Below are 24,544 nucleotides of genomic sequence, written 5' to 3' on the forward strand. Positions count from 1 at the left end.
TATTACCTCAGTTTGGACAGGTTCATGAGAGAAGGAGAATGTACTGGGCTGGAATGTACCCATCCAACCTCATCTCCCACTAATTCTCTGGGGAGGACCAAAGTAGGGTCAGCCTCATCCCTTTAACAGTCCAGTTCAGCAAGCAAAGACCCTGCCCATGCATAGCTCAATAACCTTCCAAAAATCAGTTAAACAATTTAAAGCAATTTAAAATGTTTTTAAGTCTGTTAAAACTAACGGTTCTGTATGAAAATCATTCTAATAAAGCACAGTTTACTTTGTCTAAGGAACAGAGAATAAATATTGTCTTTGCTAGTATCATCCACTCTGTAAAAAAAAACCAAATCATTCGTGGACGAAGGTAACTATTAGCCAGGCGACAATTATCTGGAGAAGTGAAGAAGAACCGAATCGATGATTAAGATTCTTCCACCAAAGCAGCTTGTCTATAAGATTTCAGCATTGCAGTCATGTGCTCTCCACACATCTCTTTCCCTCAGGAATGCTCCAACATCTTCCATACACAGACCTCTGACTCTCCCGTGTACATTAAATCAGTTGGAATCCGCGACATATTAGTTGAGTGATCCAGCAAACCAATTACAGTAACTGTCCATGCTATTATTACAAGCATTTAATGTGACTGTCACTTTAAGGGGTAAAATAGGCTGCATTCATAGCTTGTGGTGAGACTGCATGGCACCATCAAGTACAAACTATAAACAAAGTGATGCTCTGGAAGAAGGAAAAGAACAATGATTGTTTATCCAGGAAAACAGGTGATGAGCGAGTCAAGTGAGTGGAACAATTAAAGAAAGTTATGTGTTTGGCACACTTACAGGAACAGGATTTATTAATTGACTACCAGCCACCTAATGAACACAGAGCTGGAGTGACATTGTGTGAAATGGACAAATCAGATGATTTGTCAGGTCCAAAGGAACAGTCACTTTACCCGTACGTGATGGTCATTTCGACTGACCTGTACCTGGGTTTTGGAAGCATCATGGAGGTCAAATGTTTACTTTCCCATATGCAAGGAAAAGAGTAGTTGTGACAACTGTTCGTATGAAAGAACATTTCTCTGGAAGAAATTTGACAAGGATTCATGAGTCTTCAGCAGTTCAGTCACTCAGTTTCTCCCACCTCCTTCGTAATTACTTATAACAGTTTAAAAGTCTGAGTTTCAACTATGAACTTCTAAGACTGAAAATTGGAATAACTTTTCAGAATTGTGCCTGAGCTGTAATGGTTTGGGGGTATCTCTCTCTCAAAAAAAAACGCACACACACACACACTTAGCCAAGTTTTTATATTATTAGTTAATAAATATATTGTTTTTAAGAGAAAAAGAATACAGGCTCTTGTTGAATTTCTATTGTTGCTGGTCTACAACTTAACACTATCAATAACCAAATTGAATAGCATTCTAAAACAGGCAGAGGAGTCGCAAAGCACGATTGCCCATGCTCATTACTTAAGATGCAGGCGGCATGCCAAGACCATGTTGGCTGCTAACTGACAAGATTGTACGCTATGTTAAATTGTCCTGCTGAGTGAGAGCGGTACCAAGGAAGGGACTCAAGACTGTGAGAAGCTTCACTGTACCAGCCTGCCAACAAGTCATCATGCACTTCTCAAGGAGGAGGTGATGGAACTTGTAGAGGCCATGCTAATCTTGCTTTGCAGGATTTTCCATCTACTCCTCTTGCCTTCTCCCTCCCCCTTCTGGTAAACTTCTTGGTAATTGACTAATCAGAATTATTGTAACTGTCAAGGCTTCAGGGTTAAAGTTAATTGAAGACACAGGAGACTTAAGATACAGGAATCCGGAGTATAACAAAAGCTGATAACACCTAGTTGGGTCTTGTAGGGATATGTGATCCCATCAACCATCTCCCAGTCTCTCTGATGTAGACGAGACCAGAACAGGAGCACTGGAAACAGTAGATAACCCCTGCAGAGAATATCGGCTCTGTCTGACACAATAGGGGGAATCTCCCATTGGTCACCCATTTCAATTCCCTGCCCTATTCCCTTGTCAATATGTCTGTTCAAGGTCTCACACACTGCCTGTAAGACCACTCACAAATTGGAGGTATACCACCTCATATTCAGTCTAGGGACCCTCCAACTGGATGACATTAACATCCACTTCACTCGTTTCCTGTAACTGTCTCTCTCTTCCTTTTTCCCAGCTCTGCATTCGCAAAGCTACCCCAACACCCCCCACCCACCCATCAATACTCACCTTTTCTCTCTCTACACCTCTTTTACCTATACAACAATCACCTTTTGTATGTTAGTCTGCACTCCTCCCCTGCCATTTCTTTTACTTAGGCGTTACCTGCTTCTTCCCATACCATGAAGAGGGCTCAACGTCGGTAAATTATCTTTACCTCAGATGAATACTCCAAGACCTGCTGTTTTTTTTTTTTTTTTATTTCCTGCTTTTGTGCACCCTTGCCAGGTTGCCCATTCAGAGCCTGCTCTTCAGCGCTTGACGTCCTGCTTTGCGGAAACTGCCAAAATGTTTGGCCTGGAAGTCAGCCTGAAGAAAACTGAGGTCCTCCATCAGCCAGCTTCCCACCATGACCAACAGCCCCCCCACATCTCCATCGGGCACACAAAACTCAAAACGGTCAACCAGTTTACCTATCTCGGCTGCACCATTTCATCAGATGCAAGGATCGACAATGAGATAGACAACAGACTCGCCAAGGCAAATAGCGCCTTTGGAAGACTACACAAAAGAGTCTGGAAAAACAACCAACTGAAAAACCTCACAAAGATAAGCGTATACAGAGCCGTTGTCATACCCACACTGCTGTTCGGCTCCGAATCATGGGTCCTCTACCGGCATCACCTACGGCTCCTAGAATGCTTCCACCAGCGTTGTCTCTGCTCCATCCTCAACATCCATTGGAGCGCTTTCATCCCTAACGTCGAAGTACTCGAGATGGCAGAAGTCGACAGCATCGAGTCCACGCTGCTGAAGATCCAGCTGCGCTGGATGGGTCACGTCTCCAGAATGGAGGACCATCGCCTTCCCAAGATCGTGTTATATGGCGAGCTCTCCACTGGCCACCGTGACAGAGGTGCACCAAAGAAAAGGTACAAGGACTGCCTAAAGAAATCTCTTGGTGCCTGCCACATTGACCACCGCCAGTGGGCTGATATCGCCTCAAGCCGTGCATCTTGGCGCCTCACAGTTTGGCGGGCAGCAACCTCCTTTGAAGAAGACCGCAGAGCCCACCTCACTGACAAAAGCCAAAGGAGGAAAAACCCAACACCCAACCCCAACCAACCAATCTTCCCCTGCAGCCGCTGCAACCGTGTCTGCCTGTCCCGCATTGGACTTGTCAGCCACAAACAAGCCTGCAGCTGACGTGGACTTTTACCCCCTCCATAAATCTTCGTCCGCGAAGCCAAGCAAAGAAGAAGAAGATATGCATGCTCTTTTGTTGAGGATTACTATACACGCATACATACATCTTCAGGTGCTTCGGCATTGGCAATCATGTCTCTCCATCCATCAAGGTCTCTCACCCTCTGAATTGTAGTTGAGGTCTTTCTGGTTTCTAACCACTATGTTAATCCATCTACCATTTTCATTCTCTGTCAGCCTCTGCTTACTTTTCCTTCCAGCTTTCTAGTTGTAACTAAAGGTTGTAATGTTTCTCTTCACATGAAGTGTCCAAAAATTTTGATTGCGGATTTCTGATTCTTTTAAGTAATATACATTTTGTTTTCGTTCTTTATAGAACTTCTTTGTTTGTTATCCTGTCTATATATGCATTACCCCTCCATAAATCTTTGTCCGCGAAGCCAAGCCAAAGAAGAAAAAAGATATGCATTTGCAGTCTTCTGAGAAACCACACATATATATATATATATATATATACATACATATATACATACATATTTATATATATTTATATATATATATTTATATATATATATTTATATATATATATTTATATATATATATTTATATATATATATTTATATATATATATTTATATATATATATTTATATATATATATTTATATATATATATTTATATATATATATTTATATATATATATTTATATATATATATTTATATATATATATTTATATATACACATATATTTATATATACACATATATTTATATATATATATATTTATATATACACATATATTTATATATATATATATATATATTTATATATACACATATATTTATATATATATATATATTTATATATACACATATATTTATATATATATATATTTATTTATATATACACATATATTTATATATATATATTTTTATATATATATATATACACATATATTTATATATATATATATATTTATTTATATATACACATATATTTATATATATATATATTTATTTATATATACACATATATTTATATATATATATTTTTATATATATATACACATATATTTATATATATATATATTTATATATTTATATATATATATATATACACATACATGCACATATATACTATACACATACACACATGCATACGCACAACAGATATTAAAAAAAAAATCAATGTTTGAAACTTAAAGTTACAGAGAGTTTTATGGTCATGCTTATAATCAATAACCTGACGAGAGTGTGGGCAGAGGGTGAGGGCAGTCAGTTACTCCAGTAGCTCTAGGGAGAAGACATGTTATTTTAAATTTAAAAAATCATAACCTGAAACTGAAAAATGGCTGTGCTGACAGCAGTTGACTGGGTGTGGACCCAAGGGGCACAAGGAGCGGAGATAAAGCGGTCCCGCAGGGTCCAAACACCCAGCCAACTGCTGTCAATTCCAGTCTGTCTTTGAACAGCCCCATTAAAGGAACTGACTGTAGTTTATTTTTTAAATCCCGCAACTGTGGGGTCTGCACCCATGATGGCAGCGCTAAGATTGGCAGCAGCCATGAGTGGTTGCAGACTCCAGGGGAATGGAGGACCTGCACAGGGCACCAGAAAATGGGGTGACCACCCGCCCTCCCATCTGAGATGAGCCACGGGACCGGGGCGATCCACGGGACCGAGGCCACGGCAGCGGACCAGCGAGGGGATTCTCGAAACTGGCTGAAGGGGTACTGGAATGTAAGGGGGTGCTAAAGGCTTCCTGACCATGTCAGGGGTTCAGATCTGGAGCTCAGGTTGCAAATAGTTTGGACTGGACTCTGAGTGGCAGCAGAAGTACTGGAGGTGATTCTATGGACACACGGTGACTCTGGGTGGACTCTCTTTTGCTTCTCTTCCACTGACTGTAAGAGGCACTTCAAACAATTTCTGCTAATGGTGAATCTGTCTCTCTTACAGCAGACAAAAGTAATTTCATGTAATATGACAATGTTTTTTCCAATGACAGTAACTTGAATCTTGAAACTACCAAAATTTCATCCATATTATATTCTAAATTTAGTATTATGTGACAATAAAGGAACCTTTACATACCTGAAACACTGGCTCTGTACTGCACCAAATCTTGGTGGTTCTACTGCAGTTATATCAGTTTATAATGACCGTCCACTTATCCTTAACCTTCAGCTGTTTATCAGAATTCATTCTTAGTACTTGCCCGGTCAATTAGAAACATTACACACAATATTTTTTTAAAGAATTACAGTCATTGCGAGTGGCACCTCAGCAATTTGATCTATGTTCCTTGGACTCGATAATGATGAAGGAAAGATACCCATGATGGTCTGCTAATAATGGGAATGAGTATTAATCTTCAAATCAATTGAACAGCAAGATTTCACACCTTTTATTTGAGCTTAAAACAGCTGTTCACACATTTAAAGAGTAACAAGGCCTCATTAGTCAAAATTACATATGCAAAACATGATGCCATCTGCCACTTGTTTATTCAGAATTCAGATGTACCACTTCAAATAAATTTATTTCTTCAACACATATAGTTCAGCAATTCTTCTTGTAACTCCAGTTAGCAGCAGTATAGTCTAATCTTTCTGGAAAAGGAGAGTGAGTATAAGAATGTGAGTTTTAAAGTGGTGGTAGGGGTGGAGTGGTAGAGAGCAGTCCATTGTCTGTTCATGATTCAGCAAGGTTAAACCTAATTGTGCAGAACATCAAAAACTCCATATTTGACAGGCAGTAAAATATTATTAACTATTGGGTATTGGGCTCAATACTGTATAATGAATCCTAAGAAACTTGCTAAGGAAAAGTGGGTTTGAATGTTCTGGAAATTTGTCTGTATGAATTTGTAACTTATGAGTCATGTGACAGACTCCCTTGTGGTAAGATGAACTGCACGTGGCAGTGTTTCTTACTGAAACTGAGTTCTTGTGCTTTCCAAAGCAATAATAAAAGAATTAGCAGTTGTATTTGTTTGTCAAGTAATTGTAGGTCCGCTTTAACAAATACATCTGGTGTTTTTTTTGCAAAATGTTTTTTTGTTGAAATGTTAATGAAAGAAAATGGGAACCTGTCTAGAACCAGTGTGATTCCTGTTTGTAAGTAGAAGGTGAGACTAGGGGGAGTAATAAATCCTAACTTCTTAACTAAAACATTTATAGGTGTGTTATTTGAGCCATAGAACTCTTCTCCATTGACAACGGCATGAAGCAAGGCTGAGTCCTCGCACCAACCCTCTTTGCTATCTTCTTCAGCATGATGCTGAAACAAGCCATGAAAGACCTCAACAATGAAGACGCTGTTTACATCCGGTAGCGCACGGATGGCAGTTTCTTCAATCTGAGGCGCCTGCAAGCTCACACCAACACACAAGAGAAACTTGTCCGTGAACTACTCTTTGCAGACGATGCCGCTTTACTTGCCCATTCAGAGCCAGCTCTCCAGTGCATGACATCCTGTTTTGCGGAAACTGCCAAAATGTTTGGCCTGGAAGTCAGCCTGAAGAAAACTGAGGTCCTCCATCAGCCAGCTTCCCACCATGACCAACAGCCCCCCCACATCTCCATCGGGCACACAGAACTCAAAACGGTCAACCAGTTTACCTACCTCGGCTGCATCATTTCATCTGATGCAAGGATCAACAAAGAGATAGACAACAGACTCGCCAAGGCAAATAGCGCCTTTGGAAGACTACACAAAAGAGTCTGGAAAAACAACCACCTGAAGAAGCACACAAAGATCAGCGTGTACAGAGCCGCTGTCATACCCACGCTCCTGTTCGGCTCCGAATCATGGGTCCTCTACCGCCATCACCTACGGCTCCTAGAACGCTTCCATCAGCACTGTCTCCGCTCCATCCTCAACATTCATTGGAATGACTTCATCACCAACATCGAAGTACTCGAGTTGGCAGAGTCCGCAAGCATCGAATCCACGCTGCTGAAGACCCAACTGCGCTGGGTGGGTCACGTCTCCAGAATGGAGGACCATCGCCTTCCCAAGATCATGTTCTATGGCGAGCTCTCCACTGGCCACCGAGACAGAGGTGCACCAAAGAAGAGGTACAAGGACTGTTCAAAGAATCCCCTTGGTGCCTGCCACATTGACCACCGCCAGTGGGCTGATATCGCCTCGAACCGGGCATCTTGGCGCCTCACAGTTTGGCGGTCTGCAACCTCCTTTGAAGAAGACCGCAGAGCCCACCTCACTGACAAAAGACAAAGGAGGAAAAACCCAACACCCAACCCCAACCCACCAATTTTCCCTTGCAACCACTGCAACCGTGCCTGCCTGTCCCGCATCGGACGTCAGTCACCAATGAGCCTGCAGCAGACGTGGACATACCCCTCCATAAATTTGTCCGCGAAGCCAAGCCAAAGAAAGAAGAAGAGAACAGGAGCAAAGAAGCTAATTGCTTGGGGGAAACTTGATCTGGAGGGATGCATCTTCTCTGATTAATAAAAGCAACACACCATTTAGGAATATAGCATGAAATGGGCTTGGACATTCTGTCACTTGAGTGCTTAAGTGTTGAAGAAAGTCCCATGTCCTTGCCGCTCACTTCACAAGTTACAGGATCAGTGGTAGGCCCATTGAATCTGATCCATCCTTCTAATCATGAGCTGATCCATCCTTCCATTCACTCAGTCCTATTCTCTGGCTTTCTCCCCATAACTGTTGATGCCCTGACTAATCAAATACCTGTCAATCTCTGCCTTAATGGCCTCGCTTCCACAGCCACCTATGGCAATGTGTTCCACAGGCTCACGACCTGCTGACTAAATAATTTTTTTCTCCGTCTCTGTTTTAAATTGATGCCATTTTATCCTGAAGTTGTGCCTACCATGGGAAATATCCTTGCCACATCTACTCTGCCAAGCCCCTTCAGTATTTGAAATGCCTCTGAGGTCCCCCTCATCCTTCTGTACTCTACTGAGTACAGTCCAAGAGCTGGCAAATGTTCCTCATATGCTAACCCTTTCATTTCCTGGTATCATTCTGGTAAATCTTCTCTGAACCCTCTCCTACGCCAGCATGCTTTTCTCAAATAAGTGCGCCCAAAACTGCACAGTGCTCCAAGTGAGGACTCACCAGTCCTTTATTGGGTCTTAACGTTAAATCCCTGCTCTTGCATGCTATTCCTCTAGAAATGAATTTCAACGTTACATTCGCCTTCTTCACCACGGACTCAACCTGGAGGTCAACCTTCGGGGTATCCTGCCCAAGGACTCCCAAGTCCCTTTGCACCTCAGAATTTTGAATTTTCTACCCATCTAAGTAACCTCTTATTTTACAGATCCAGTCAATGAAAATACTTAATATTAAACAATCTTCAAAACCAAGAAAAGGTCATAAAAATGTTATTGGGCACACAAAAAACTGTGATTAAAGCTCTCTAATGTTGAGGTAATGAGAACCAAGAGCTACAGACTGTCTAGCATTGTCAGTCACTGAGTAGCTCTCTTTAGAAAAATAATAATGCATTCATACTTGTGTAGAGTTAAAGTTGATTTGTATTCTGGAGATTCAGGAATAACAATTGTTTAACAATAACTTTACACATTCTATATTATTACAGTATTTTGAACAGACTAGATGAATAGTTATTGTTGAACAAGCTAAGGGAATACTTCCTTTATTGAATTCACACTCCTATTGCCTGGAAACATAAGTAGAAGGGATGACTGCAGCATAAATAAGGATTCATTTCACATGAAATAAACAGATAAATGATGAAATATCATATTTAATAAAGTAAAGAAAGGATCAGTCGTGGAAAGAGTTAGAGGTGATGGCAAAAAGGAGGAGGGAACGTAATGGCTAAATGGCTGATCTTTCAGAGGGAATATGATGAGAGTTCATTGCAATTTACCATACTACAGATTTTAACCCCCCCCCCCAAATTCTCGATATCGTTTATATTGGAAATGCATAATCTCTCTAAAATCCTCTGTGGCCTACCTAAAACTGGTGATCATATTTGTTATATTAAGCAAGGACAGTTTTGGTCTCCCAACTGGTGGAATAACAAGGATGCGACTGGTATAGAATGAGTGCAACAAAGATTTACCAGATGAGTTCCAGGGGCAGTGTGCTTGAGTATGAGAAGAGAGTAAATAGACCAGGTCTAAATTTTCAGGAGGGAAACATTAAAAGCTTCACTCTTGAGCAGACAAAGAACTGCTGGCCTGTTGAGTTCCTCCAGCAATTCTTTGCCTGTTCAAGATTCCAGCACATGCAGTTGTTTGTGTTTCCCTCTTGTAAATACAGAGCTGATGGTCTGAATCAGAGCCCTGTCGCTATATTTGGCAGAAATTGAAGGCAATAACATCCATGACTATTTGGTGACTATTAGTCACTGAAGGAAATCTAGACTTTTTTTAAAAAAACTTTCCTGAATGTAATTTATGTTTATTTGTCACATTATTCCTTGTAAAATGCAAGCAGTCCATAAGTTATCTCTGTTTCTGTGCTGAAAGATTCTTATAAGAACAGAAGGGCAGGAATGAAGATAATGAAGAGCAAATGGTATTAGTTTTCTTTCCTGATAATGTGATTGGGAATTTGACAATTTGAAATGTAGGCACATATCGATGGGTTTAGTTAGAATGCTGATGGGCTGAAGGGCCTGCTCCTGTGCTGTAGTTCTGTTTTTTTGAAATGGGTGAAATCAATTAGCAATGGACTGTCTCCTATATTTCCATATGCAGCATTTGGAGCAAAATGCATTGTCTCCAGGGCAAAAGCATTCCAAATAAAATTGGTATTGGAATGGTATCAAGGACCCTTTTTTAAAAAGTTTTTTTTTCCTTGAAATTTAAAGATGCAGCATGGTAACTGGCCCTTCCAGCTCACAATCCCATGCCCCTGAGAACATAAATGTGATCAATTAATCTATTAACCCTGTACATCTCTGGAATGTGGGAGGAAACCAGAGCACCCCGTAGAAAACCCACGCAGGCATGAGGAGAGTGCACAAACAGTATCGGGCTCAAACCTGGGTGGTTGGTGCTGCAACCGTGTTGTGCTAACCACTACACTCACCTCGCTGCCCTGTCTTTTCTCATTTAAAAAGAACTTTAGTGGCTCAACAGAAGGATGTTACCTCAGCTCTCCTCGAGTGAAACTCATCCAAAAATACAGTATTGGATGAGCTGCTTGGTTCTCTCCTGCTTCTATCTGAGCATTGCATATACAGCTGTGAAAGATAATTTGAGTGCTCACCAGGCCTCGAAGGTAACTGGAGCAGTTAGTGCCCTTTGCATTGGGGAAGTTTGCCTTGAATCCAATTCTGGTTAAGCAACCATGGATGTCAGGGTCATAGAGAGTGTGAACCCTTACAGCTTCAATTTATTCCAAGCCAATATAACTACAGACATTTGGCACTTGGGCAATCATTTACCTCACTTCTATTTGATTTCTGCATTGTGTCATTTTTGTTCTCCACACAACCAATTTCCTACATCTCCCAGTGCCCATAACTGTCTCTCTCTTCTGTGCGACTATGTGTCCCTTCTCGCTGTGATAACTGTCAGGCCTTTTGCATCGTTTTGTACATTTTGTGTAAGCAAATAATTCAAGGTCATTTTCATATCTTACCAGAATCCATTTTCTTTCCACCACAGAGGCTCCATAAATTCCTGCAAGGCCATTTTGTGCATTCTTTCTCCTGAAGTAATGAGCAAATAAATGAACTATGAGTCATTAAAGTGCAATGTAATTAGCGCTCGATACCATTGATGTCACTAATTGTAAGCGCTGTTAGCTGCAACCATTTATACATGCAATGATGTTCAACATAAAGTAAATGGTGTCAAAAGGAGTAAGTCGTACAGAACACTGATCTTTTTTATTACCTGAAATCACTTGTGAAAAATAGAATGATGGTGGGGTTTTTCCAGTTACAGGTACACGATCCTTTATCCGGAACCCTTGGGGGACAGAGTGTTCCGAATTTTGGATTTTTCCGGATTTTTGAAAGCCCACCCAAATTGTGCTGCCGTATCCACCCCCACCCCCTTCCAGGTTCCCGGCCGCCTCTCTCTCCACTTACCAGATTTTGGAGCTTTCCGGATTTTAGATGTCCGGATAAAGGATCGTGTATCTGTATTATTAAAAGTTCTGAGAGGAAATTTGGGGAGAATTGCCTCAGTTTAACTCTTCATAGATTATAGAAATTTGCCACAAAAAATTGTCATGTAGCATTCACCACGCAGGTAATTTCAGTCACAGGGCTTCCCAAACTTTTTAGCTCACAGAACCCTTTTGTGGTGCACTTGGAAATTGTGGAACCCCAATCATCAATTACAGTTGAAAAGACCCGGTATATACACAAGCATAGTAAGAAAGTAATAAACTCACCATTTTCTACGTTGCCCACCTGCCATCCGATGTCACAATGGGGGAGTCTCTGCTTGGTAGTTTGTCTGGTCAGCGACTGACAAGGCCAGTGTGCTGCTGACATCACCACCTCCACCATGCCAGAATTGCTGGCCATTGATTGATAGGTGAGGTGGGCGGGAGTCTGTTCTTCCGCCAATGTCACAGCGGGAGGGGGACGTCTTTATCTGGTGATGATTGGCTGTACATTGATTGACAGGCAAGGATGGGCACAGCCCCTACTGAGCATCACAATGGGGTTTCGCCCACTGATTGGCTATGCGGGTGGGCTGCAGGGACTTCATAATTTCTCTACCCACCCTCCCCCTCCGCCCCCCCCCCCAACAATCCCCTCTCACACCCAGGTAAATGGCCCAGGAGGCAATTGACAATATGCTGGTGATTTGACAGGTGAAGTGAACGGGCGCACCCCCACCCCCCCAGGACCATCAAGCCTGTCCGCCCACCACCACCCCCCATTCTGCCTGCTAATTGGTCTGGAACCCTGCTGCTGTATCCTTTGATGGACAGGCCAAGCCCAGACATCAATTGAAGCAGGGAGCGAGTATTGCGCAAGTGAGTGGCTGAGGTGAGCATCAGTAGAGGGCCATGCATGTCTCTCCTCCCCCATGGCCACCATCTTGTCCCCCACCTAAAATAAATTGAAATAAATACAGGTAAAAAGTAATTTAAAGAAAAATGGGTATTACTACTCCCTGTCACTTCTTCCACAAACCCCTACGGCTTTCCACTGAACCCCAGGGTTCTGCAGAACCCAGTTTGGGAAACCCTGGTGTAGACAATAGAAATCTGCCACAAAAAAATTGCCACAAAAAAATTGCCAAGCGTCGCATTCACCAATCAGGACATTTCAGTTGTGCGAGTTAAATTTAAATTGAGACATACATACATACAGCACAGTTACAGGCCATTTCAGTCCACGAGTCTGTGCTGCCCAATTAACCTACAACCCCGGGAACATTTTTTTGAATGGTGGGAGGAAACCAGAGCAAACCACGCAGACATGGGGAGAACGTACAAACTCTTTACAGACAGCGCTGGATTCGGACCCCGGTCCCAATAGCTGGTGCTGTAATGGTGTTGTATTAACTGCTATGACAACTGGGCTGCCCCATATTTTTATATTCTTTCTGACAATATTAATTTGTGATGGTCTCCCGACCCTTTCTTAGCAATGCTTCACATTTGCATCCAATTAACAGTCATTGGAAGGTTCAGCCTGTGATTAATCACTTGAGATGTTGGTGGTAAAACTCATTTCTTCAGCCACTCTAATCCTTATGAATGGAGCATTGTAATGCTGTTGTAATTAAGAAGTTCTCAGAATATGATGGCATGATAATGAAAGGAAGGTCCTATATTTCCACATATGAATTTTGAGTTGGGGGGGGTTCAACATTGAAAAAGGAACCTTGGAGGAGGAGGGAACAGTCCTGGTTGTGTAGGTTGCAGAACCTCTGACCCTCCCGAAAGATGCTGCATTTTCACTCATCGTTAGCAAAACTATGGAGCAGATTATGGACCAGGAGGGGGAAATAAGGAGAATATGACCCTCCTAGAGGGATCAGCAGTGGAAGGGTTAAGAACATCAAATTCCTGGGTGTCAACATCTCTGAGGATCTGTCCTGGGGGGCCTCTATGTCAATACAATTACAAAGAAGGTTTACCAGCGACTATACTTCATGAGGAGTTTGAGGTGATTTGGTACGTCACCAAAGACTCAAAGTTTCTACAGGTGTATTGAGGAGAGCATTCTGACTGGTTGCTTCACTGTCTGGCATGGAAGTGCCAATGCACAGGACATGAAAAAAAAACCACACACAGTTGTGAACTCGGTCTGCGACATCACAGGCACCAGACTTCACTCCATCGAGAACATCTACAAGAGGCACTGCCTTAAGAAAGCACCTCTATCCTCACCACCCAGGCCATGCCCTCTTCACACTGTTACCATCAGGAAGGAGGTACAAGAGCCTGAAGATGAACCCCCAGCAGCACAAGGACAGCTTCTTCCCCTCTGACATCAGATTTCTGAATGGAGAATGAACCTCCCTTTCTCTTCACACTGATTTATTTTAAATTGTAATTTGCACTGTATTGCTGCCGCAAAACAAAAGGTTCCGTGACATGTTCATGATAATAAATTCTGATTCATGTCCTGAGTGTTGCTGGAGCTGAACACGACCAGACAAATCACATTTCCAAATAGTGGTAATGTGGTTTTGGAGAGTCGACCTCTGACCTTCAAAATATCTGTGTGACTTTGCAATTAAGCTTCTGATCAGTAGTAACTTTGTAGGTTGTCGATGCAGGGAGTCCAGATGAAGGGACTGTCACTGAAAGTAAGATGGAGGGAGTTCATTGATCATAATGCTTACGGTCATCTTGTTCTCTCTGTCTGAGAGTTAACTGGTTAAACAGTAATTAGCCAGTTTAGATTTTTTCCTGTTTCTGTGAATGGGGCATGCCTGGGCAATTTTCCACATTAATAAGGAGATTTCAGCTGAACTGAACAACTTTACCAGAGATGTGGCTGTTTCTCAATGGTAAGTCCTCAGGGTTACGACTGGAATGGAGTTGGATTCTGCACAGAGCTGTGAACTCGGCCAGCGTTATCACATGCATTTGAGATCCAATATTGAGTGTGGATGGCTCTTACTGGTGAAAACAGATAAACAGGTATCTATTATCTTGTGTCTACATATACTTTCTACTGGGCAACAAAATGGTGACAATGTTTGGACTGGCTACCCCAAGTTATTTTAACTCTTCACGAGTGACAATTCTGCATTTAATCCATGAGTTGCAGTGATTGCTAGATTAAAGCCTAACAATTTCTCCACCATGATTTTTTTTTCCCAGCATTGAAGCAGTATAGTGGATCATCTAAGAGCAGTTTGTCAAAGGTAATGAAAAGCAAAAACTTCAACAGTTGTGTCCCCTCTTTAAATTCGCGCTGAAATTGACATTGCAGGTTTTAGATTGGTGGTCCCTGTAAATGGCATCGTCATGAACTTAGCAGGCTTGTTCTTTGAGGCAGTTTTTGAAGGTGCATATGATAATTGTGACTGAAGGATGTTGCTACTGAGCGATGGTAGATGGTTTAACGGAGCAGGACTCAATGGTGAAAAGCAGTGTCAACAGTGGTAGATTTTTTGGTATGGTGGGGTGGGGGGGGCCACAGAGACCTTCCAGTGTTTAAACCAAAGTGTTCCTTATTGGAGATTGCCAGAGAGATCTTATGAAGACATGAATGAATGCCTGCAGTTGGAGAGAAATGTTTATTCCCTTTCTGTCTTTGGCAAAAAGGAAAATTAGCTGATATTTCCTGCCCCTTGAGAATGCAGTTTATGTCACCGCCCTAATTCAACAATGAGATGTGACCAAGATGAGCAGGAATGACCTCGCTTCAGCTTTCTATTGGCAAAGGGGTCAAGACAATGAGTAGCGTTGCGCTGTGGAAGCTCAGAGATTTCAGAGAGAATAAATGGTTCTTTTAAAGTTTTGACCCTTTACATAACCTGGTTTCAGGGTAAATGGGGATTTTCTGATTAAAGAAGCACTCTTACTTTTCAGATTTGGATTTCAGATTTATTGTCAGTGCACATACATGACATCACATTATTTTTCCTGCGGGCAAGGCAGAATAGCTCCTTATTGGTAGTTAAAAAAAAAAACTACACAATGTGCATATGTCAACAAATGCAATCAAACTGTGCAATACAGAAAGGAAAAAAAAATGCTAAGTAAGAGCCCTTAAATAAGTCCTTGATTGCGTTTGTTGTTGAGGAGTCTGACGGTGGAGGGGGAGCAGCTGTTCCTGAACCTGGTGGTGCGAGTCTTGTGGCCCCTAGACCTCATTCCTGATAGTAGCAGCGAGAACAAAGCGTGTACTGGGTGGTGTGGATCCTTGATGATTGCTGCTGCTCTCCGACGGCAGCGTTCCCCGTAGATGTTCCCGATAGTGGGGAGGAACTGAGATACAGAATCTCACAGAACTGTTGAGGTGAAAATTTTGGAGTTGTGTGTTCCAATTTCTTGCCAATATCTTTATAATTATTTTCTAGCCTTCATACTTGTAAACTTCTCATCCATCTTGCAAAGCCATTCGAGTCAGATGGGATGGGATTAGATGTATGGATTGATGGGGCAGAACAAATAATCAGACTGTGATCTGGCGCACTATCAGTCCCACTACAGCTGGATCCTCCATTTCCACATCAACAGATACCAGACACATCTACTTTGCTAACCATCAGCACGGGCACCTCAAGGTTGCATGTTTAATGCTCTGCTCTATTCCCTTGACACTTGTATATCCAGGTTTGGCTCTTGCCTCTCTCTGCCTTTGCCATGTACTGCCTCTGTCCATCATGTTTTACCTCTACCTGGTTCACCAATTCCATGCTGGGTCCCTGACTACCCTGTCCACTTTTCTCTGGCTCTTCCAGTCTCAATGAAGAGTTTAAGCTCAAAACATTGACTTGCTGAGTTCTTCGAGTAGATTGTTTGGCAGGACAAAAAGACCACTTGATTTGTATCCCACTAGCATTCATTCCCTCTGTTACCAAAACAGAGTTTATAGCCAGCTCTCAAAGGGTCAGACCTTTATACAGGCAACACTTTCCCACCAACCGGGGAGAATTACTTCAGACAGAATGGATGCTGCAGTGGTCGGAGGGGTTGGATGAGTTCTCACGAGAACTTGAAGCTGGTAAAAAAAAAAATAGTGTCCTTTGTGTCTGGAAATCCCACCAGGTACTGCCAGATATTCTGAGCTGGAAGGGCTCTGTGAGAGTGCTTGAATGTTTGGAAAATCCTGCCATGCAGTTAAATTGCTGTAAAAGCACTGAAATGCTAGAAGAACTCAGTCCATCTCGTAGTGTCCATAAGGGATAAAGATCATTGCTGTGCCCCCTCCGACTTCTACTACTCCGGGCTGAAAGGTGTCTGCTGAACAGAGCTTACTGTAAAAGTGAGCAGCAAATCCTAAGATGAGGTGGAGGTCAGTGGCAGCCTGTTTTGATCCTTGTCTAGGAAGCTGAGTAAGACCTCCATGGACAAAGTAGTCAAAGCAGAAATTGTAGGAGAGTGCAGATCGAGGTGAGGCAAAGGATGCAGTCTGAGGGTTGATGTTTTCAATGGGACAACGACAGGAGAAACATTGTTGGTAGCAGCAGGTTAACATGGAAATGAGACCTGTCATTTTTTTTTCAGACCAGTGAGGTTTAAAATCACAGAAAAATTTGGTGACTTTTGAGGGAATATAATTCTGGGGATGTAAGGAAATAAGTTGCAGGCCTACTGTCAGAAAAGACTGAGGAGGTTTCTCTGGGAGATGACATGTAACCAATGGTTCAAGGTTTCTTTTATTGTCACATTTAAAAACTTAATACAGTAAAATCTGGTACCTATGGGAATTGTTAGATAACAAATAAGTGAATTTTACGGTTGTTTGAGATTGTGGATTGGCAAACCGACTGCTGGTGGGCGCTAAAATTAAACTTTCATATTTTTTACCTATTTATTTTCTGCATTTTCTTTGGTGATTGCTTGAGGATGCCAGTTGCTTGAATTCCGGATAACAGGGATTTTACTTCAACGTTTGTCTGCCATAAGGCAAACAATGAGTCGTCATAAGCATTGCCCATCACCCCCTAACAGGAGAAAGAGAAGTAAAAGCGAGTTCCTTCAGGGACTTGGTCTCTGTGTAAATGGTCACATAGCCCTTTAAGTAATCCCTATGCCATAGGTGGTCTCTGATTAGTAAGTGAATACTTGAGGTGGTAAGTGAGTGGAAAGAAAAAGTTTGAAAACCACTGTCTTAATCGTACCTAATGGACTCTTTATGTGCAGGGTTCCATAGCTCCAAAGGAAATGGGCCAATGACCATTTTCCTCAAGCAAAATATTTCACTAACAACTGGGTCCAGAGCAGTGGTTCTCAACCTTTTCTTCCCCCACCCCCGCTCACATCCCACTTTATGTAATCCCTTACTAATCTCAGAGCACAGATGGCATAGGGATTACTTAAAGTGGTATGTGAGAGGCAACCACTGTTTTAATCAAACCAGGAAAAGGACATAAATTAATTGGCAGAGACTCCTCAGAAATTATAATTATATAAGGTAACAACAGTTTTGCCAAAGCACTGAAAATTGCCCTTCATTTGGAATTCCAATAAATCCCTTTGACATCAGCATTTATTAGAGGCGATTCTAGGAGGAGAAGTGTGCAGAGGTAGAGCTTGGAAGGTGGATAGATAAGGGAAAGAGATGGATGGCAATCTAGATTGCCAGATGAATAGAAACACAATCATAGTCGGAACACCAAAGTTGCAGCAGTGGGGGAAGGGACATTGAAAAGTGGTGTTGGAGAGCTTGGCTAACCATGCAGGGATGCAAGGTCCAATATCATTCACAGTGAAGATGGGCTAATAGCTAAATGGGGTTCAGTGAGGTTCAAGGCTAATTGACATACGATGAGCATGGTGGGGGTCAATGAATGTTCAAATGTGATGGATATAAAAGAAACTTTTTGAGATAAGTTGGATGAGTTAATGATGGATAGACATATTGATGTAGAAAGGGCAGTAACAAGTCTGAAGCTGAACTCTGAGACAACAGGACAAGGGTGCCTCAATAATTCAGTCTGAGGAGATTAATGGAGTCCAAGGGAAAGAAATAAAAGGTTTTGATGATTGAAATGAAGTTTTGAATATTTGCCAGTGTTCGTTCACTTAAAAAATTAATGCAGTTTTTCCAGTTTGATGTTGGCAATACATAAAACTTCTGGAGAAACTCAGCAGGTCACACGGTATCTATAGGAAGCAATGGAATATAACCAAAGTTTTGAGCCTGTGCCCTTTGTCAAGGTATAAGCAAAAAGTGGGCAGGCCCCTGGATTTTTTTTTAATGGGGGGGGAAAGGAGTACAGGAAAGAGGTCGTAGGTAGATATGGATGGGAGTGCAGAAGAGAAAAAAGCTGGGAAGTAAAACACATATCTGTAGACACCATGATTGAAGTAAAAACACAATGCTGGAGAAACTCAGCAAGTCAAGCAGTGTCCTTAATACCAAAGGTACAAATACATCACTGACATTTCAGGCTTGAGCCCTTCATCCAGGTAAGGAAAAATGTCAGCAGGCGTCTGAACAAATAAAGAGGGGGGAGGGGTGGTCGCAAAGGCAGGAGGCGATAGGTGGAGGAGGGAGGAGAACTGGAAAGAGAATGGGGAGGGGGAAGGGGAGAGCAGGTTAGCAGAAACCAGAAAAGTTTATGTTAATGCCGTCTGGCTGGAAAGTGCCCAGAAGGAAAATTGGGTGTTGTTCCTCCAATTTGCAAGTGTTGGAGGGAGTGGGTAGCTCTCTGAATGGAGAGGGAAGGGGTGGGGAGTTGGAAGAAAGGAAACAAGGGCCTATTAGAAACTGGAGGTCTACGTTAATGCCATTTGGTTGGAAAGTGCCCAGATAGAATATTCTCCAATTTGCCGGCAGCCTCAGTTTTCCAGTGCATGAGGCCATGAATAGACATGATGTTGGGAAGACCCTTTGAAAACACAATAATAGTTCTAGGATAGCAAGGAGTAATGAAGAGATAAATCAGGGACTGCTCAGGCATTAGGAAGTTGACTCCTCCCTGGCTATGCAGCCCACAGACATGACCTGGAAGGTGCAGATAGAGAAGAAAGGAGTCAAATCCAGTTTATAACCCAACTAAATAGTGTTTGCTGGACAAATCAACTCAGCCATTCTATTCTGAAGAGTAAAGGAGAAGGGAGTGGCAGAGGTCAGAGTTATAGAGGTGGAAGGCAGGAGTAGTGTAGTTAGAGGTAGTGAGGTGGTTAGGAAAGGTTAGCATGACAGTCGCTTTGAGATGAAAGGATACAAGAAAATTGAGAGGTCCTCAGGCAATTTGCTCAGATGCCAAATTGGATACAATCAGATCATTGAAATACCTTTCCAAAGTACAAGAAGCTGCATTAAACTAAGAAAATATATTTATCAAATTTAGCCCCAGCAAAATTCTTCGAAAGTTGGGAAATTAAAGTGCAGGTATAGCTTCAGTGTGTTACTTTTTCTGGATTGCCATTTGTATTAAAATGGAGACATGAATTTCCCCATGGTCAACATAATCACACTGCAGATGTAGATCCATCTGCTGAAGCACATATTAGCTTTGAGATCTTTCTGGCCAGTAATTATGCAGCATCTGGCCAAAAGTATTCTCGCCTGATCTCCTGTAATCAAGACCGACATTCATTCCACTGAGGACTTTCCATAGTTTTGGGACAGATTGCTGGTGGCTTTAGATGTGCAACATTAAAACATTCTTCTCCAGATGAGAATGGATGAAGTCCAATATTGATCTACTTAGGATGCCAAGTTGCACCATAAACCCTTCAATACAGAATCCAGGGGGCATTGGCTTTTATTAGTCTAAGATGTATTCAACAACAAACATTTCTCCATTAACGAAATGTACAACATGTTTGGAATTTTTGGGAAATATCCAATCTCGTGTTTTATTCCTTTCTATGTTCTCCATCTCTTGAAACAAGTTTTCTTTCCATCTGTATATAATTCTGTCCATGTTCTAACAACAATTCACACGTTAACTCACCATCCTTCAGTTTTCTAAATAAAGGGACACACTGCTGGGCTATGCTTTCGACCTTGCCCTAGATACCGTGCCACTTAACCGAGCAGTTATCAGCTGAAGTCACAACGAGACGCAGAGTCAAAAGTGTCAAGAGAATGACAACTTATCCCACAACCAGTAAAATCATAAACCCCACCACAGGCAGAACTTTCTCCAGTTTATATAAATTAAAAAAAAAATTTAGACATACAGCATGGTAACAGTCCCTTCCAGCCCACGAGCCCAATTAAACTACGTTTTGAAAAGTGGGAGGAAACAAAAGTGTCCAGAGAAAGCCCAGGTAGACACAGGGAGAACATACAGACGGCACCGGATTCAAACCCTGTTCGCTGGTGCTGCAACATCATTGCATTAGAATAGAGGCATGTGGGGGGGTTTGCATCATAAAGCGGAACAGGTTAGATACAGACCCTTAGACACATCACGTTTATGCTACCATGTCAAAATTCAATTAAACTTTGAACCTAAAGACAGAAACTACTGAATTGTAACTCCCTCTCAAAGCACTGAGGATAATGTGCTCAAGCCTCTTGGTACTGATATGTGTCTACTGGCCTGTTCAGTGGGTTGATACTGAGAATGTAGGCAGACTCCTCTTAACTCCATGCATTCATTTACTACCATCAGGATCACATTCTGGCCAAAATTATTAAGGTAAATGCTACCTCTTGAATCCTCCCCCGTCCTCGAGAGAATTATCGTGCACAATGTATAAGCTGCCCATACCCCTTGCCTAATTTCATCAACAAAGCGGTAATGAAAAGAATGCATGTGCCCTGAACATTCTCATGGCCAAAAGAAAATAATCGCCATACTTGTTTGTTACAGGAAGGAGAAAATTGGATTGGAGAACAATCAGCTGCATTCCTAAACTAAACTTGATGTCTCATTGGATCTGTTCCCCCACCTCCAGCACAACCCAGGACTGTGACTGGCTGCTCCTTGATATTGTTGAACGTGGTATGAAGGAGAAGTGGGTGAAATGCAGGCCTCCTTGTCGCATTAGGGCCCCCCATCTGCCCTGTTGTCACTAGTCTCTACATTCGGTGGTGGTAAATGAGAGCGGGGCCCAATGTGTCAACAGTAACATTTTCGCGTAAGAGAGGACTCGGGGCAGATTAGTTATCTTAGCTCTTCTCAGCAAGCTTATTTTTCTTTAGGCTCCGTCTATCCTGAGGGCCAAGATTTTGCAGTTCTTGTCACCTTAAGAGTTGTTCTGTCATTTTAAGGACTTTGGCAAACTCCTTGGGTTCTGCAGGATTATGTCCAAACTAAGGATTCCCTAGTCTAACTTTTTTTTTTAAATTTTAGAAATACTGAACTCTAACAGGACCTTCCAGCCCATGTGTCCACGCAGCCCACATATACCCATGTCATCAATTGGCCCACTAATCCCCTATTTTTTTTTTGTAACATGGGAGGAAAGTGATGTACCAGGATTCATGGGTAGAACTACAATCTCCTTAAAGACAGCACCGGATTCAAACTTTGGTCATTGGGACTGTAATAGTTTTGTGCTTACCGTAATGCTAAACACGCTGCCTGCTCTCTTCGCTATAGAAATTTAAAATTAAAATCTGAGCTTGATTTTTAATTATAGTTTTCTCACTGGTTATAAATTGACCTTTTCACATCTAAGGTTGATTCATGCAAAGCAAAAAAAAAAGTACTTGGTAGTGTTTCATACTGTTGCCTTTATAACACAAGCATTTATTGATTTCATCCAAAGAATGAATCATTATTTCCCCAATGTTGTTCAAATTTACAATTGGCCTTTGGCATTTTGTGCTCCGTGACTAGTTTTCAGTATCTCTCTTGGGTTGAGTTAGCATACTTTGTTTTATCTGGGCATAGTTTTCAACACTCCCTGTTGCCGTTGGAAATAGATGTCAGACCATCGAGTTGGAATCCAAACTGAAACTGTGGTGATGTGGGAATTTTCAACTAACTGGACTCTGGCATGGAGGAGCAAAGAAGTGAACTTAACACAAGAATGACAACCTAGCTAAGTCTCTGTTGCAGAGAGTGATTACCCCTTCACTTTCCCTACCCTCCCCACCCCCCACCCCAGCATAGACAATGCATTATTATGCTTCCATGACTTGAATAATTCATAATTGTGCATTTTTGCTCTCAAGCTATAAAAGAATATTCAATGAAATCTATTTGTTACTCTAACCTTGGGTGTGTGAAGAGGGCAGCAAACAGGGAGCAGGTTTAACTCTCCTCACAAGCCAACAACTAAAAAAATATATAATTAATGTTATGAATGGGCACATATCCCCCACAAATGCTAAATACATAAAGATGCAACTCCTCAAAATAGATTGATTTTAAATTCCTGTACATGCCGATGGCTTACATACAGCATCATATTATTAAAATTCAAGCTTTTCATTTATTTCACATTTAGACTGTTTGCTGAATTGTTGCCTTTAATTTTGCAGAAAATTATTTAGTGGTTGGATGCAACAGAATTATGTTATCTTTAAGTTATATTTTAGAGAGGTATCTTGTGGGTTGGAAACAGGGAAACCCAGAAAAGACACTTTCTCACAGAGAACACCATTTTCTGGAGTGATGCTGCGTCTGCTATGTCCAGCTGTAAACAGAGCAATAAAACTAGAGTTGATTGTTCCATAGAAATACTGAAGGTAATGAATGTTTAATCAAAGACATCTGGTCAAACAGAAAACCATTTGCTTCATGAAGTGGTTTCTGGAAAAATGAAACTTCAAATAGAGTCAGTCATATGATTATGAGACTTCAAGAAAGCATTTTAATAAGTAGAACCAGTTTCATCTGAAGTCAGAAATGCAGTAACATTCTGTGAGAAAGGTCTGCTTCTGTGAGGTACACATGACCAAAGTGGCTTCAGAAAAGATGGCCACTTTGACTGTCTTTCTCTGTTAAGAGAGAGCAGTGCTACTGTGGCCATTATAATGATAATTTCATCTAAAACCCTTGTCTGTGTTTGTGAAATCATTGTGGAAATCACAAGTACCATAACCTCCATGCAAGAGAGGGGAATTGTTGAAAAAAAATCATTCGTATGAAGAAACATTTCTCTGAAAGCAACGCTACAAGATTTTGTGAGTTTTGCGAAGTCTGATGACTTGGCACCACTTCCACTCCATAAATACTTTTGAACAACAGTTTAAAGATTCTGAGTTTCAATACAAAAGATTTATAAGCCTAAACTTTGAAATTGACGTTTCGGAATCACGCCTGAACTGTAATGGTTTGGGATCTGCCACACATGCACATATATACATTTGTGCATAGTGAGGCTAAGTTTAGAGTTAAGTAAGAAATGTTATATTATTAATAAAAATGATTGTTTTCAAGATACCATTTCTATTGCTGCTGGTCTAGCTCATAACATAGGTTACTGGATTAATAGCCAGAATTAGATGTACCATTGATCCAGAAACACGAGTTCAAATGCAACCATCACAGCAGTGGCAATTAAAATTATGTAATTAAACAAAATTCAAGATATTAAAAAAATAAATTGGCCTCGCTAACAATGCCATGAAACTACTGGTTTGTGGCAAAATCACATGGAGTTCCCACATGTCACTCAGGGAAGGAAATCTTTCTTCTTACCTCACTTCTGAACTGCCTCCACAGGGCAATTCAAGGTGAGCAACAAATACGGGCATAATTAGAGATGAGTCGGTAACAGATTAGTAGTAAAGAGAATTTTGTCCTAGAGTTATGGATTAGGATTTTTGATTTAATTCCCAAAAGCTAAGGATTTGTGTGAGGTGAATTGTAAATAAGTAAAAAATCCAAACTTATTCTGCTGCTAAGAAGTAAAACACAAGTCTGAAGGCACTGTGGTTGAAGTAAAAGCACAATGCTGGAGAAACTCAGCAGATCAAACAATGTCCTTTATATAGCAAAGATAAGCGTATACAGAGCCGTTGTCATACCCACACTCCTGTTCGGCTCTGAATCATGGGTCCTCTACCAGCATCACCTACGGCTCCTAGAACACTTCCACAGGCGTTGTCTCCGCTCCATCCTCAACATCCATTGGAGCGCTTTCATCCCTAATGTCGAAGTACTCGAG

This window comes from Narcine bancroftii, chromosome 14, assembly GCF_036971445.1.
Source record: "Narcine bancroftii isolate sNarBan1 chromosome 14, sNarBan1.hap1, whole genome shotgun sequence".
Classification (NCBI taxonomy): Eukaryota; Metazoa; Chordata; class Chondrichthyes; order Torpediniformes; family Narcinidae; genus Narcine; species Narcine bancroftii.